Here is a 14574-nt window from a genome sequence, read left to right as displayed (position 1 = left end):
AAAATGAGAAACAAAGTAAAAATTAAATAAAATAATAATTTAAAAAAAATTAAAGGCTTCAAATTGCAAAAGCAACCTTGAGAAAAAAATGGGGAGAAATGGAGGTTCACACTGTCATATAATATTCACACAAAAAACAGTTATGTGGATCAATGGAATAGAATCAAAAGCCAGAAATAAATCCATATACATTTACTCTATGATAAAGGAGCTATGACCATAAATTTTGGGAAAGACAGTCTCTTTAAGAAATGGTACTGGGAAAATCAAAAGCTACATATGAGAGGATGTTGTTGGATTATTTGTTAACTCTATACACAAAAATAAACTCCAAATGGATTAAAAGTATAAATATAAGACTCACAACAATAAAATGTATAGGAGAAAATGTTGGTGATATGTTCTATGACATCTATGATAAAGACTTTTTGGTAACTTGACCTGAATGTTAAGGGAATCAAAAAAAAAAATAAAATAAACAATGGATTGCCTCAAATTAAAAATCTTTTATATAGCAAAAGATAATGCAAGACCATTAAAAAACTGAATGGGAGAAAATACACAATATTTTATGTACCAGACAAATACTCAGAATAATGGGAGAGGGAGAACTGTGCCCCACTCAAAGCAAACAAAGTAGAAAATGGAAAATATAAATGGTCAAGCAAGCCCTTACAAGAACAATACACCAGGGAAGAAAACCAATCTACATAACCCACCAACACTGACATGGAAGAATTTCTTCTTGTCAGATGAAGAATTCAAAATCGCCATAATTAAAAAAAATCAAAAAAAAAATTGAACATCACAAAAAAAAAAAAACTCAGAAAAAACAGATCAGAGACACAAAAAGAGGCAGAAAAGATAAAGAATGCTTTGAGAAATATAATCAGTGAACAGAAGATCAAGTATTAAAATAAGAAAATAAAGGAACTGCATGATATGAAAAGATCAGTGGAGGAGGTAAAAAATTACTGGAAAATGCCATGAAAATAGAATAGACAATTTGGAAAAACAAATCAGTAACTCAAAGGTGCAGATTAAAAAAAAACAAAAAAACAAAAAAAACAATGGCTTCCCCTGGTGGCTCAGTGGTTGAGCACTGGGCTGTGAGGCTGCCCGCAGCCTCTGCAGCACCAGTTCATTCCCCGGCCGCCAGCGAGGGTCCCACAAAAAAAAAAAAAAAAAAGAAAGAAAGAAAAGAAAAAAAGAAAAAAACAAGGTAGAAAAATATGGAGAGATACAAGAGATACAAAGGGGAAAAAAATGAAGAAACACTTTTTTTTTTTTTTTAAAGAATTATCTGATGCCATAGGATAGGAAATGTAAGAATCACAAGAATCCCAGAAGGAAAGAGACAAATAAGGTAGCTGAAAAGCCATTCAAGGAAATAATTGAAGAAAAATTCTCAAGCTTGAAGAAAGAAATGAATACAGACATACAGGAAGCTAAATGGATGCTAAATTACCCTACTGAAAGGAAATCTAGAGAAAGACACATAGTTATAAAGCTTCCAAGAGTTCAAGATAAAGAAAAATTGAAGTTGAGGAGGGAGGAGAAACAGATAACCCATAAAGAACAGTGATTAGGCTAAAAATTGGATTTCTCTGAAGAAACACTATGGGCAAGGAGAGAGAAGAGAATGGAGTGACTTATTCAAAATACTCCAAGATAAAATATGCCAGAAAAGAATACTTCTTCCTTCAAACCTTTCCTTCCTTATGAGGGACAAATAAGGACCTTCTCAGACAAACAAAATCTTTGAGAATTTGCTATTCCTAAACCCCAAATCAAGAAATATTACAAAAAGAGTCAAGATTTGAGAGAAAGAGAGAGGGGGAGGAAGGAGGAAGGGAGGGAAGGAGGGAGGGAAGGAAGGGGGAGAGAGAGAGTTGAACACAAATAACTGAAAAAGGAATTAAATAGAAACGCAAAAATATGAACATAAAGGCTGTAACAGTCTTCCATGTATCAATAATCATGCTAAATGTTAATGGACTAAATTCACCAATAAAAAGACACAGTAGCATGTTGGAATAAGAAACAGAATCCAAACTTCTGCTGCCTCCAGGAAACATACCTAAGTTTTAAATATAAACCTAGATCGGAAATAAAGGGTTGGAAAGCAATTCAACCAACAAATGGCACCTAAAAGAAGGCAGGGGCAGCCATACTTATATCAGATAAAATAGACTTCAAGCTAAAGGAGGTGACAAGAAACATAGACAAACACTATACAATGATCAAGGCGACAATACACCAGGAAGACATAACACTCATCAATATATTCTCACCCAGTGAGGGACCACAAAACTTTTAGACAATTACTATTGTCTCTAAAAACAGACATTGGAGAAAATACATTTGTGGTAGGAGACTTCAATACACCATTCTCACTAATGGACAGATTTAATGAGACAGAAAACAAATAGGGACACAATAGCCCTAAACAAAGGTCTACACCATATGGGCCTAACATGATTTTTAAGGAAACTTTCAAAAACTGAGAAAGAAAGAACACTACAAAGTGAATTTTATAGGTCAACATCACACTAATATCAAAACCAAAAAAGTACAGCACGCAAATAGAAAACTACAGGCCAATGTCTCTAATAAACATAGATGATAAAATCTTGGCAAAATGAATCTAACAATGTCTCAAAAGTATTTGCACCATGAGCAAGTGGGATTTATTCCACTAATTCAAAAGGAAACCATCAGAAACTACTACATTTATTGCAGCACTATTTATATAATAGAAAAGATATGGAAACAATCTGTTCCAAAATAGATGAATGGATCAAGAAGATGTGGTATATATACAAAATATACATTACTCAGCAATCAGAATTAATGCATGCATACCATTTGCAGGAAAATGGATGGAGCTGGAAGGGATTATATGTGGAATATGTCTGAAGGATAAAGAAAATTATTGATGGTTTCACTTATATGTGAAATATAGAGAAACTGAACAAAGGCTCTGGAAAATGACAAAACTTGCAAATTGACCACAGAACTGAGGCATACAGCAAGGGAGGAGGAGGGAGAGGGGTCAAAACAGGGGAGGGAAGAGCACAAGGGACTATGTTGATGGATCATGGGTGCTATCGTGGTGGGAGACCACACCTGATAGGAGAAATCAAATACTGTCGAAAAATTAACAATGATGTAAGAAAATAAAAGTACTTTATCTAAAATAAACTTAAAAAAAAGAGAAACCACTGGCCTTCCCTTCCCTCTATTCAATTTAAGCAGTCTTCATTTTCCACACTAAGTTTTATAGATACATCCTACAGAATTCAAAGTACTAGGAAGGAGGCTCCCATTCAAAGACAATTTACCTTAAGGTACTATAAATGATAACTTTTCATCCATTTGAAATATATATTGTGTGATTACAAAAATAAGCTGTGATCATTAGGCCAATAGCATTAACATTTCAAAAAATGAAGAAGTATCAGGTTTGGGGAGGGATCAATATGACAACTTCACCACTTTCAAAGTCCCCATTCTGACTCCAATTGTTAATCTATGATGTTATAGCTATAAGTGATTTGTTCTTTCAGTAAGTAATATGAAAATGAGATTAAAATTAGCATACTCACATCTTATTTCCTGCATTGCAATCTTATTGCCTTACCAAATGTTTTTGACAAAGAGAGCTATATATATATATAGCTCTGGGGACAGATACCAGAAATCACCCGCCCACTGGTAAAGCATTTCAATGCAATATTTTTTCTTTTTAAAGTGAATATGGGGGTCCTCCCCTGGTGGCGCAGGAGGTTGAGCGCCATGCTGCGAAGCTCTCCCCAGCCTCTGCAGCACCGGTTCGATCCTGGCTGGTGAGGGTCCCACATGGCACAGCAGACCTCTCCTGTCGCGCCCGCTGCTTCCCTCAGCAGTGTTATTTCATTGGTCTGCCTGTTCTGTTTCCCGCTCTGTCTCTGGTGAATCCTCTCACTCTCCAGCGCGTTTGGGCTGTACCCCAGTTCTTGTATAAATCAATCAAATCAATCAATCAATCAATCTTAAAAAAATACATAAATGTGTTAAAAAAAAAGTGAATATAGGGCCTCCCTGGTGGCACAAGGGGTTAAGCACAGCACTATGAAGCTGTCCGCTGCCTCTGCAGCACGAGTTCTATCCTCGGCCGGCCCGGGAGCAACCCACATGGCGCAGCAGACCTCTCCTGACTCGCTCGCTGCTCCTCTCAGCAATGTACTTTGGTCAATCTGCCTGTTCTGTTCCTCACTCTGTCTCTGGTGAATCCTTTCACACCCCACACCTCTGAGCTGTACCCCAGCTCTTGTATGCATAAATAAATAAATCTTTAAAAAAAAAAGTGAATATGTCATTCTTTAATGTTGAAGAGACAAATGTAAAATCAAAATATTAGAATCATGAATTCAACAATATATTAAAAGGGTAATGCACTGTGATCAACTGTAATTTATTGCAGGGATGCAAGGATAGGTCACCGTCCTCAAATGAAGCAATGTGATACACATTGACAAAATGAAAAGTAAAAATCATCTCAATAGAAGTAGAAGTGTTTGAAAAAAGTCAACATGCATTTATAGTAAAAGTCTTAACAAAGTTGAGTACAGAGAATACACACCTTGACATAATAAAGGTTATATATGATAAACCCATATATGATAATAATTGTGAAAGTTGAAAGTTCTTACTCTAATATCAGGAACAAGACATAGATGCTCACTTCACCACCTTTATTTAACATAGTATTGGAAGTGCTATCCAGAGCAACAGGTAAGATAAGGAAACAAAAGGCATCAAAATCGGAAAGGTGGGATAAAACTTCTCTGTTTATAAATAACCTGATATTATATATATAGAAAATCTTGAAGACTCCACCAAAAAACTGTCAAAACTATATATATGAATGCAGTAAAGTTGCAAATACAAAATCAATATTTTAAAAATCAGATGTACTTCTATACACTAACCACAAATTTTCACAAAGAGAAATTACACCAAGTTCCAACAAGATGGATGAAGACACTGGGCTCACCTCCTCCAGATACTCACAAGTAAACTGTTGTAAAACAAAGACAACCCCTCCCCTCTACACCCCAAGGTAAAAATGCATAAACACAGCACACATGAGGAACAAGGGCCCGGTAGACAGGAGTAGGAAAAATCTTTGCAAGTGAACTATGTTTAGAGTGATAATGAGGCACAAGCGGAGTCTAGCACCAGCAAGCACAGGGCAGGTTCACTATTGATTCAGGCAGATGGATAAAGAGAGTCCCTGAGCCCTCGGTAGATTTTTCCAGGCTTTAATGCTGTCTTAGGAGCACAGGTATACAGTCATACCAGGCAGGCAAGGGATGGGCAGGGGATCTGGGAGGTAGGCAGGCAGGCAATGGAACCTCCCAGACCCCCCAGGAATCTTTACACTTTTCCTCTGTGCTCTCTCTGGCGTTCTCTTGTGGTCTCACCTCTCGATAATCATGTCCTCTCCTAGCCGTCCTGATATCCTTGGGCTTTAGACTCGGGTGTACACACTTACACATGCCCACACCCACACTCCAGGTGTCCAATCAGGTACATGTGCTCAACACCCATGCTCCCAAGCGCCTTCTGTGTTAACACGATCAAGGCCTCAGGTGACAGCCACAGAGGCTAGTGGTGTAAAAAGCCTGATTAATTCACTTACCCTACAGGGAGAGAAAGCTGTTCTTAAACTATTGACTTGGGTACATGCCAACATCAGGGCTCCTAAAACCTGGCACTTCACTTGATAAGGGGGTGTGCAGATTGGCATCCAGGACAGAGGGTACATGGTTAGAGAGTTGCAGGTGTGGGTGCAAATGAGGATTACTGGCTTGAGCCTGAGGCTTTCAATATAGAACAGGGACAATCAGGTCAGACCACCAGGGTATCTCTATAGAGAAGGCTATTACCTGAAGGCTAGGCTGAGGTATCCAGAAACACCTACCACACTACCAACTCAGGACTAAAACATAAACCAGTGCTTGAAAAATTAGAATTCAAGCACCTACCAATAACAGGAGCAAATACTTAGGAAAAGACTGTGCTGGGAAAGGAGAACATCTCCTGGTCTGTGACCTGGTATTGAAGCAGAAATTTGCTAAGTCTGCTGCGTGGGGGAGTCTGCTCCTTAGATTCTGCTGCTTGCTGGAGCAGAGAAGTTGCTGGGTATACTACACTGCTTGTCCTTGGTGGTAGCCATGGCTACATTGACCCTCTTCCAAAACAATAAAGAATGCTTATGCTATGATGAATGTGGGGTGACATGTTTCCTCATACAAACGGTATAAAACCCTGTCATTTTTGCTCTTGGGTGCTCAGCCTTTTGGGAGCAATCCCACTGAGCCTGCTGGTGTGACAATTAAATCTCTCTCTCTGCCTTTCTGAGTGCCACCTGATTTATCTGGGAAATTGCCACAACATTTTGGTACATAGGCCAGAAACCCAGCTGTGCTGGCTGCTTTGGCCTCTGGTTTGGTGTTGGGGCCATGCCCAGTGATTCTCCCTTGGGTGAACAAGGCAGTGCCACCCACATTTTGTCCAGTCCTCCTTCCTGATGTGAGCCGAGCTGGGACATTGCCTTCATACTTTACCTAGATTCAAAGATAGAGGTGAACAGACAGACCCCATCTGGACTTCTGGAAAAGTTCAGCCTGTCCCATTGGACAGAGAGAGCCTGATCACCTCTCACGCCCCCTTGTGGGTCCAGGTAGAATTGTCTGGTGGATGGAATGCATAGCCTCTGTTTGTGTGAGTGCTTGCGTAATGGTCCCACGACTTCATTTATGAGATCTGAGTCGTCTTGTTCTGTGGTTCCGTGAGGAAATCATAAGGCCTATAAGCGACATTTTCAAGGCACCAGCCTGGGGATTATATGGACTTGCTAGCTAAGATGCATCTGATAGTCCCTAGAGGGGTGCAGCCAGACAAGAATGTGATTGTTCCCCTCCCCTTTTGTTGCAGCACTGAACACATAAGCGGGACTCAGAGTAAACCCGTGGTCCTTGACTGCATGATCAGAAATTTTAAGAAGAGGTTCCATGAAGATTAAGGGGTTGCTTTGACCCCTAAGAAACTACGGACCCTGTGCCAGGTAGAATGGCCTAGTTTCCAGATGAAATGGCCTCCATAAGGAACTCTTGACATCCCCACAGTCTGGGCAGAGTGGAGAGTTGTGATAGGCTCCTCAGGCCATCCTGACCAGTTTCCTTATATTGACTTACGTTGGATTGTTGCTCAGACCAGACCCACTTGGGTCCAGACTTGCAGTTTAGGCCAGGGAGAGAGTCAGGTCCTCGTTGTTTGTGGCCACTGCAGCCCTCAGGGCTAAGGAGGGGACCTGATCCTATGTAGGGTGAGGAAGGCTTTTGTGGAAGGAGGCACGGAGCTGACACTAAAGGCAGATTAGAAATTATGCAAACTCATGAAAGGTTTCAATAGATGAGTCTGCATATGAAAAAATCACAAATGATAGGAACAAAAATATAGCCACTCATTCTAAGAAGGAAGAATTGTAAAGATCTGAGTTTCAAAGAGGAGGCAGCAATGTTCTGAATTACTCATTTCTCCTGCTTCCTCAAGTAAGTATGTTAACACATTCTTCTTCACATAAAATCAATTAAGTGTTGTTCAGCCTGTAGTTTAGTTACAAACTAAATTGACAGGATAAATTTCTTCAAACATAGCCAATCCTGCCTTCACAAATTTCAATGAAGTTCGAATAATAGATAATATAAGAAATAATACCTTACATCATTCCCCACATAGCTGGAAGGCTATGATACCTATTGTCACAGGGTACTCCTCAATTCCGTCTCTTATTCATGAGGCCAGGCCCAGAGACTACCTTTGTCATGGAATGCACTAGAGTTGTTAGTTAGTAATTTTTATTATGAGCAAAATCCATGGTTGTCTTGAGCAAAATTATTGTTTCAGCCAAGAAAAAAATGTTAAGAAAAAGAATTTAAGTTGGAAGTTAGCCAAAATGCCATGTTTCTTCATTTGCTGATGATTTTATTGCCAGATTTGAGAGAAAATAAAGAATTTTTATGAAAATTAAAAACTTCAGGTTAAAATTTAAGATTACAAGTAGACAGAATATAGTTGTCATGCTTTTTAAAAAGATGCAGATATAACAATCTTCTAGTTGGTATTTTTGAATTGGTGTATTTCGACTATTTATATTTAACAAAATTATTTATATGGTAGTTTATGAAATCTACCATGTTGCTACATTTTTTATATTTATTCCATCTGTTCTTTTAAATATTTTTTTCTTTCTGTGGATTAATTAAACATTTTCTATGAGTACATTTAAAATAAAAGCGAGTGCTATTTATACTTTTTTTCAAATACTTCTTTTTCAGTGTTTGTCATAGAGTTTAGAATTTACATCTTTAATCAAATCTACCAGGTAAAACTGGCATAACATGGCCTATATAACAAGAATCCTAAGAACAGTTTGCTCTCAATTTCTTTCTCCTAACTTTGTGCTATTTTTGTCATACATTTTGCTTTTATATATGGTATAAAAACATAATACATTGATACTTTTGTTTTAGACAGTTATTTTTGTAGGTAACTAAAACTACGTAAGATAGATTTTCTTAATTTAGTTCATTCTGATACAAATTTCTATCTTGTGTCATCTTCACGAACAACTTTTAGCATTTTTTGTAGTGCAGGTCCCACTGTAATGGATTCTCTGTTTTTATCTGGCCAAGGAAAAATGTCTGTCTCTTTTTTTTTTTTTTGAAAGATAATTGTCCTGCATATAAAATTTTGGCTTGATAGACATTCCCCCTTCTTTTTAACATTTTATAACCCTCTGTTGTCTTGTGATTTGCATGATTACATAGAAAGGCTGTTGTAATTCCTGTCACTTTTTATGGAATATGTCTTTTTTCTTTGTATGCTTTTAATGTTTTCTCTTTACCTTTGGTTTTGACTCTTTGAGTATGATGTGTGTGTGTGTGTGCACATATATATATATATACATATATATATGCATGTATTTATGTGTCTATGTTTACCTTTTTGGTCTCTGAGCTTCTTAGATTTATGACTTGGTATTTATTATTATTTTTGGTTTACTTAACAAGTCTATCTGAATTCTTCTCAGAATCCATATATGTTTGTCTCAGGTAAGCAAATGCAAAATATCTGTCTTCCCCAGAAGGCATCTATCTCTATAGTTCAAGCTAGTTGGTCTCTTTGCAAGCTCAGGTTAAAGATTTAAGTAGTCATGAACATATAGTTTATCAGGCTTTTTGTTTTAATTCTATTATAAGGATAGAGCAGCAATCCTTCTTTAAATCCCAACCAGGCTCATAAGGTCCCTAATCCATGGAATTAATTTTTCAGATATATGAATTATGCAATGAGCTGATGCACACTGGTTTCATGGACATTGTCATGTACCTATTTCTTATAATTAACTGATACTAGTGAAAATAGAATTATGTACTGAAGACTTAGTAAACATTGCCAAGAGACTTTTTTTAACGGTTATAGTTTTAATTTTATTAACTTTTGCCTAGAAGAACTGGGGTGTAAGCCACAGGTGCAGAGGGTGAGAGGATTCATCCAACACAGAATGGGAGCAGAACAGGCATATTTAATGAAATACTCTGAAAAATGGAGAGGTGGGCGAGACAGCAGAGGTCTGCTGTGCCTTATGTGGGTTAGCTCCCTGGCTGGGGATCAAACTCAGATCATGGAAGTGATAGCTCCAAGACTTAACCCCTAGGCCAACAGGGAGTCCCCCCAAGAGACTTTTTTAAGGTTGAAGAACTGACCTCCAAGTTGTAGAATGCTAAGTTTCAGTGGCCAATATATGTGTCTGATTTCTTCCATGGTAAGATCCTAGGGGCTGTCCAACAAAAGGGTGGAAATTATAGTGTACTGTTGGAGACCCCTAAGGCATGAGGTGCTGAGACAAGGAGAATGTTAATGTTGTGACTGGAAGACTGATCAACAAGGGCTGGAAAAGTGTCCACTGTCCAGACCAAGAAGATGTCCTTTCTTGTGTCCGCAAAGCTAAGCCTGGGAAACAGGCAAGATTAGAAAGGGAGTAGAATATACCTGATAACACAGAACTTTGGCAGTGAATGTGTGCCGGAACAAGGTTAAATACTAAGAGAATGATTCATTGTCTAATAACTAACATAGAGGGGAGGGGGCTGTTTGTATCAATTAAAATGAATTGCACTGGGCACTAGGGATGCTTGAGCATGGAATGAGAGGCCTTGTGTTCCCTGGGTCCCACTTCTCTTAAAACCTATTTTGTTTCTGTCATTTCTTTATTTCTTGGTTCTTTCGGATTCCTCTCTCAACTCTGTTCACTGGAGCTGTACTCCAGCAGTGTACCTTGTGTTACTCTTGAAAAACATACTCCCTTCCCTTGGCAACTTGGAACTCTGCTGCTTCAGAGCTCTTAATTTCTAAAAGAAAAAATGCTGTCACTATGGGTTGTCATATTTCATAATTCATAAGTTCAATGTTGAAAAATGGTACCTTTTCAATTAGTACTCTTTATGCCACGCTATGAATATGTAACAGAGAGAGATACCATATTAATTGCACTGATTCATCTAGAATGTCAAAAGGAAAAATGGTTGACATTACATAATCACAGTAAGGAGACTGTGTCAGGAGAAGAGGTGATCCTCTGGGAAAATTCTTGGCGTTGTCATTTGTAGAGGAGAAGTTAACTGAGGTCTATAACAGCATACAGATAGGGCTATCAAAGTTCTCAAAAATTCTGAGTGTGAAGAAAGTTCAGTCTTCCATTGGACCTAGTACCCTAGCTTCTTTGATGCTGCCTGAGGATATAGGGGGTTGTAAATGAAAACCAACTACACAGCCTTATGAACAGCTACAGAAATAAAAATATACATCTGCTTATATTTTCTCTCTTGTGGTACCATGTGTATGTTATGTATATACAGATATTATTCTTCCTTCTTCCATATCTCCTACTACTTTTAATTTTAGGGTATAGTGTGATGATTTACCTTATAAATTAGTTCATGATTTGTACATATTAAGGTGAATCATGCAATAGTACATGTTTTATTAGTGGAGTTTGTGAATAAAGAATTTAGGGATAATTACTGATGTGACATAATCTCAGAAGTTTATGGTTGTGTTTAGTGGCAGAGATAATTAAGCTCACTGTATATCCTCATGTTATTCTTCATTTCCATGTCTTTTTTCAACGGAGTGTGTCCTGTGTGACTATTTCTAGCTAATCATCACTGTGTCGGCATGACATGGGCTACTTTAGACCAGAGTAGCTTAGACCTGTGTGTTTGTTTCTGTTTCTACCTTCTCCACTGAAAGTTTGAGAGACATGTAGCCAAGTTGGTGTAGCTATAAAAGGAGGCTGAACAATCTTTATATTACTTTTGTGAGTGAGAAATAAAATTTCCTTGTGTCACAACACTGAGATTCTGAAGTTTTTAAATCATATATAATCTATTCTATCACATGTAATGTAACATTGCAGCATTGATGTTCCCTGCTGTTTGTGTGTGTGTCTTATGATATAATTTTACTCACTGTCTTTACATAATTTCATATTGGTTTTCTCACTTGCTCTTCTTTGGTATTTAAATAAGTTGCAAGCAAACTGATAATGCATTGCTGATTTGCTACCACCATATCACCCTAGAAACCTCCATATCTGTGCTATGAATTTATATATATAGATAGATAGATATGTATGTGTCTATCTATGTTATCTACATGTGTGTGTATAACAAAGATATAGCTATAGATCTCAAGTGCTTCATTTATTAAGAACAATGATTCAGGGCCTCCCCTGGTGGCGCAGCGGTTGAGCGCAGGGCTGCGAGGCTGCCCTGTGAGGCTGCCTGCAGCCTGTACAGCGCTGGTTTGTTCCCGGCCACTGGTGAGGGTCCCACAAAAACAACAACAACAACAACAAAAAACAATGATTCAGAACTAAGAACAAGAAAATATGGCAGATTCCCTCACTGATAACAATAAGGCTTTTGGTTTCTTTTTTTTTTAATTTTATTTTTATATTCTTCATACAATTGCAACCCCCTTATTTTGACCCCAATCCTTCCTTTCCCCACCTTTCCCCCCCCCAATAGTGTGTCGCTGGTTCATACTTGTTTGTTGATTTTGATTTTTTCTTTCCTATAGTTATTCTTTTTCCTGGTCCCTTATTTAGGTTTTCTAGATTCCTGCTATGAGTGAGACCATCCGGTATTTTTCTTTTTCTTTCTGGCTTATTTCGCTGAGCATGATCCCTTCCAGCTCCATCCATGTTGCTGCAAATTGCATGTTTATCTTTTTTGAATGCTGAATAATATTCCATTGTGTATATGTACCACATCTTCTTGATCCAGTCATCAATTTTTGGGCATTTGGGTTGAGGATTTACCAGAAACAGAGTGGGGAACAGAACAGGCAGACCCACTGAAATACACTGCTGAGGGGAGCAGCGGGAGAGACAGGAGAGGTCTGCTGTACCATGTGTGTATCTCTGCAGCTGGCAGGGATCCAACCAACACTGCAGAGGCCAACCGCCTGTGCCACCAGGGAGGCCCTCAAGGTATTTTTTGAAAAATCTCCTTTGATCTCCTCATTGGTCTTCAAGTAGTGTGGGTTTCAGTCTCCATGAGTTAGAAGGCTTCCTTACTTTCTTTTCATGGTTTGTTTTTAGCTTGATGCCTTTATGGTCAGAGAAGATACTTGGTATGATATGTATCTTAGTGTATCTGTTTATGCTTGTCTTGTGTCCCAGTATGTAGTCAATCCTGGAGAATGATCAGTGTACACTTGAGAAAAATGTTCACTCAGATTTTTCTAGGGGCAGTGTTCTATAGATGTCTTTTTTTTTTTTTTTCTATGTATGTCTGTTAAGCCTATGAGGTCTAGGTCCTTATTTAGATCTCTAGTGTCCTTGCTTATTTTTTGTCTCATTGATCTATACATTGGTGAGTGGTGTGTTGAAGTTTCCTACTTCATATGTATTTCCTCTAGTGTCTATTTTCAGAGATGATAATAATTGTCTGATATATTTTGGTGTTCCTTCATTTGGTGAATATATGCTGATGAGAGTTATGTCTTATTGATATATCGTCTCCTTAATCATAATGTAGTGTCCATCTATGTCTTTTTTTACCTTTTTATGTTTGAAGTCTATTTTATGATATAAGTATAGCTGTTCCTGCCTTCATTTTTGGTCCATTTGCTTGTAGGATTGATTTCCAACCTTTTAAATCAATCAATGTCTATCTTTTGTAGTTAAATGTGTTTCCTGTAGACAGCAAAAGGCTGGGTTCTGTTTTTTAATCCAGCCTGTGACCCTGTGTCTTTTTATTGATGAATTTAGTCCATGTACATTAAGAGTTAGTATTGATACACTGCCATCTGTATTTGCCACTTTGTTTGCCTTTTTGTGATTCTATTCCTTACCGTAGTCTGTTCTTCCTATTCATCCCTCTGTTGTTTTTGGCTTTAAAGCTTCTTGTAATAATTTTTGGAGAGAGGGCTTAGTAGTAATGAATTTCTGGTGATTCTGTTTGTCTGAGAAGGTTTTTATTTCTCCTTCATAGAGGAAGGAGAGCTTTGTGGGGTTGAGTATTCTTTGTTGACTTTTTTTTTTTAACTTGGATTTGTTAAATATATCACTCCATTCTCTTTTTGCCCATAGTGTTTCTTCAGAGAAGTCTGATGTCAGCCTGATTGGTTTTATTAGTTAATGTTTCTTCCCTCTTGTCAGCTTCATTATTATCTTTGTCTTGGACCCTTGGAAACCTTACTATTATGTGTCTTGCTAATAGTTTTCCTTTCATTTGTGGTAATTTGGTGCTCTTCTAGCTTCCTGTATGTCTATTTTCATTTCCTTCTTCATGCTTGGGAAGTTCTCTTCAATTATCTCCTTGAATAGTTTCTCCATTCCTTTGTCTCTTTCTTCACCTTCTGGGATTCCTATGACTCACATTTCCTTTCCTCAGATAGTTCTTAATGTGTTACTTCATTCTTTTACCTTTGTACTTCTTTTTTTGGTTCTTTTTGTGTCTGTATCTTTGAAAGCACTGATTCATTCTTCCATTTCTTCTATTCTAATTTCATGGTTTTTCCCAGAATTCTTGAACTCCTCCACTAATCTCTGGATAGCCTCCAGCTCTTTTACTTTCTTCTTTAGGGATTCCTTCTTTCTCAGTTCTTTGGTTATATTCTTATCTCTTTCTGCATTTTCTCTTAACTCTTTAATTGTTTTCATTATGGCCTTTTGGAATTCTTTATCTGTTAGGTGGACATATTCTTCCATGTCTATATTATGGGTTCTGAAGGTTGACTTTCTTTCTGTTCCCCGTCCCCCCAGAGGGCATGCTTGAAAAACTGATCAAAATAATAAACCACTTTAGTAAAGTCACTTGATACAAAACCAAAACCAAAAAAAAAAATCAGTAGCCTTCCTATATGCAAGCAATCAATCTGAGCAGGAAGAAATCAAGGAAACTACACATTTTATAATTGTAACTTGGGAATAAACAAAAGAGGTGAAGGATC

The sequence above is a fragment of the Talpa occidentalis genome, unplaced genomic scaffold (genome assembly GCF_014898055.3).
Source record: "Talpa occidentalis isolate TD23 unplaced genomic scaffold, MPIMG_talOcc4v2.1 talOcc4.14, whole genome shotgun sequence".
NCBI classification, from domain to species: Eukaryota; Metazoa; Chordata; class Mammalia; order Eulipotyphla; family Talpidae; genus Talpa; species Talpa occidentalis.
Note: the sequence above shows the minus strand (reverse complement) of the source record.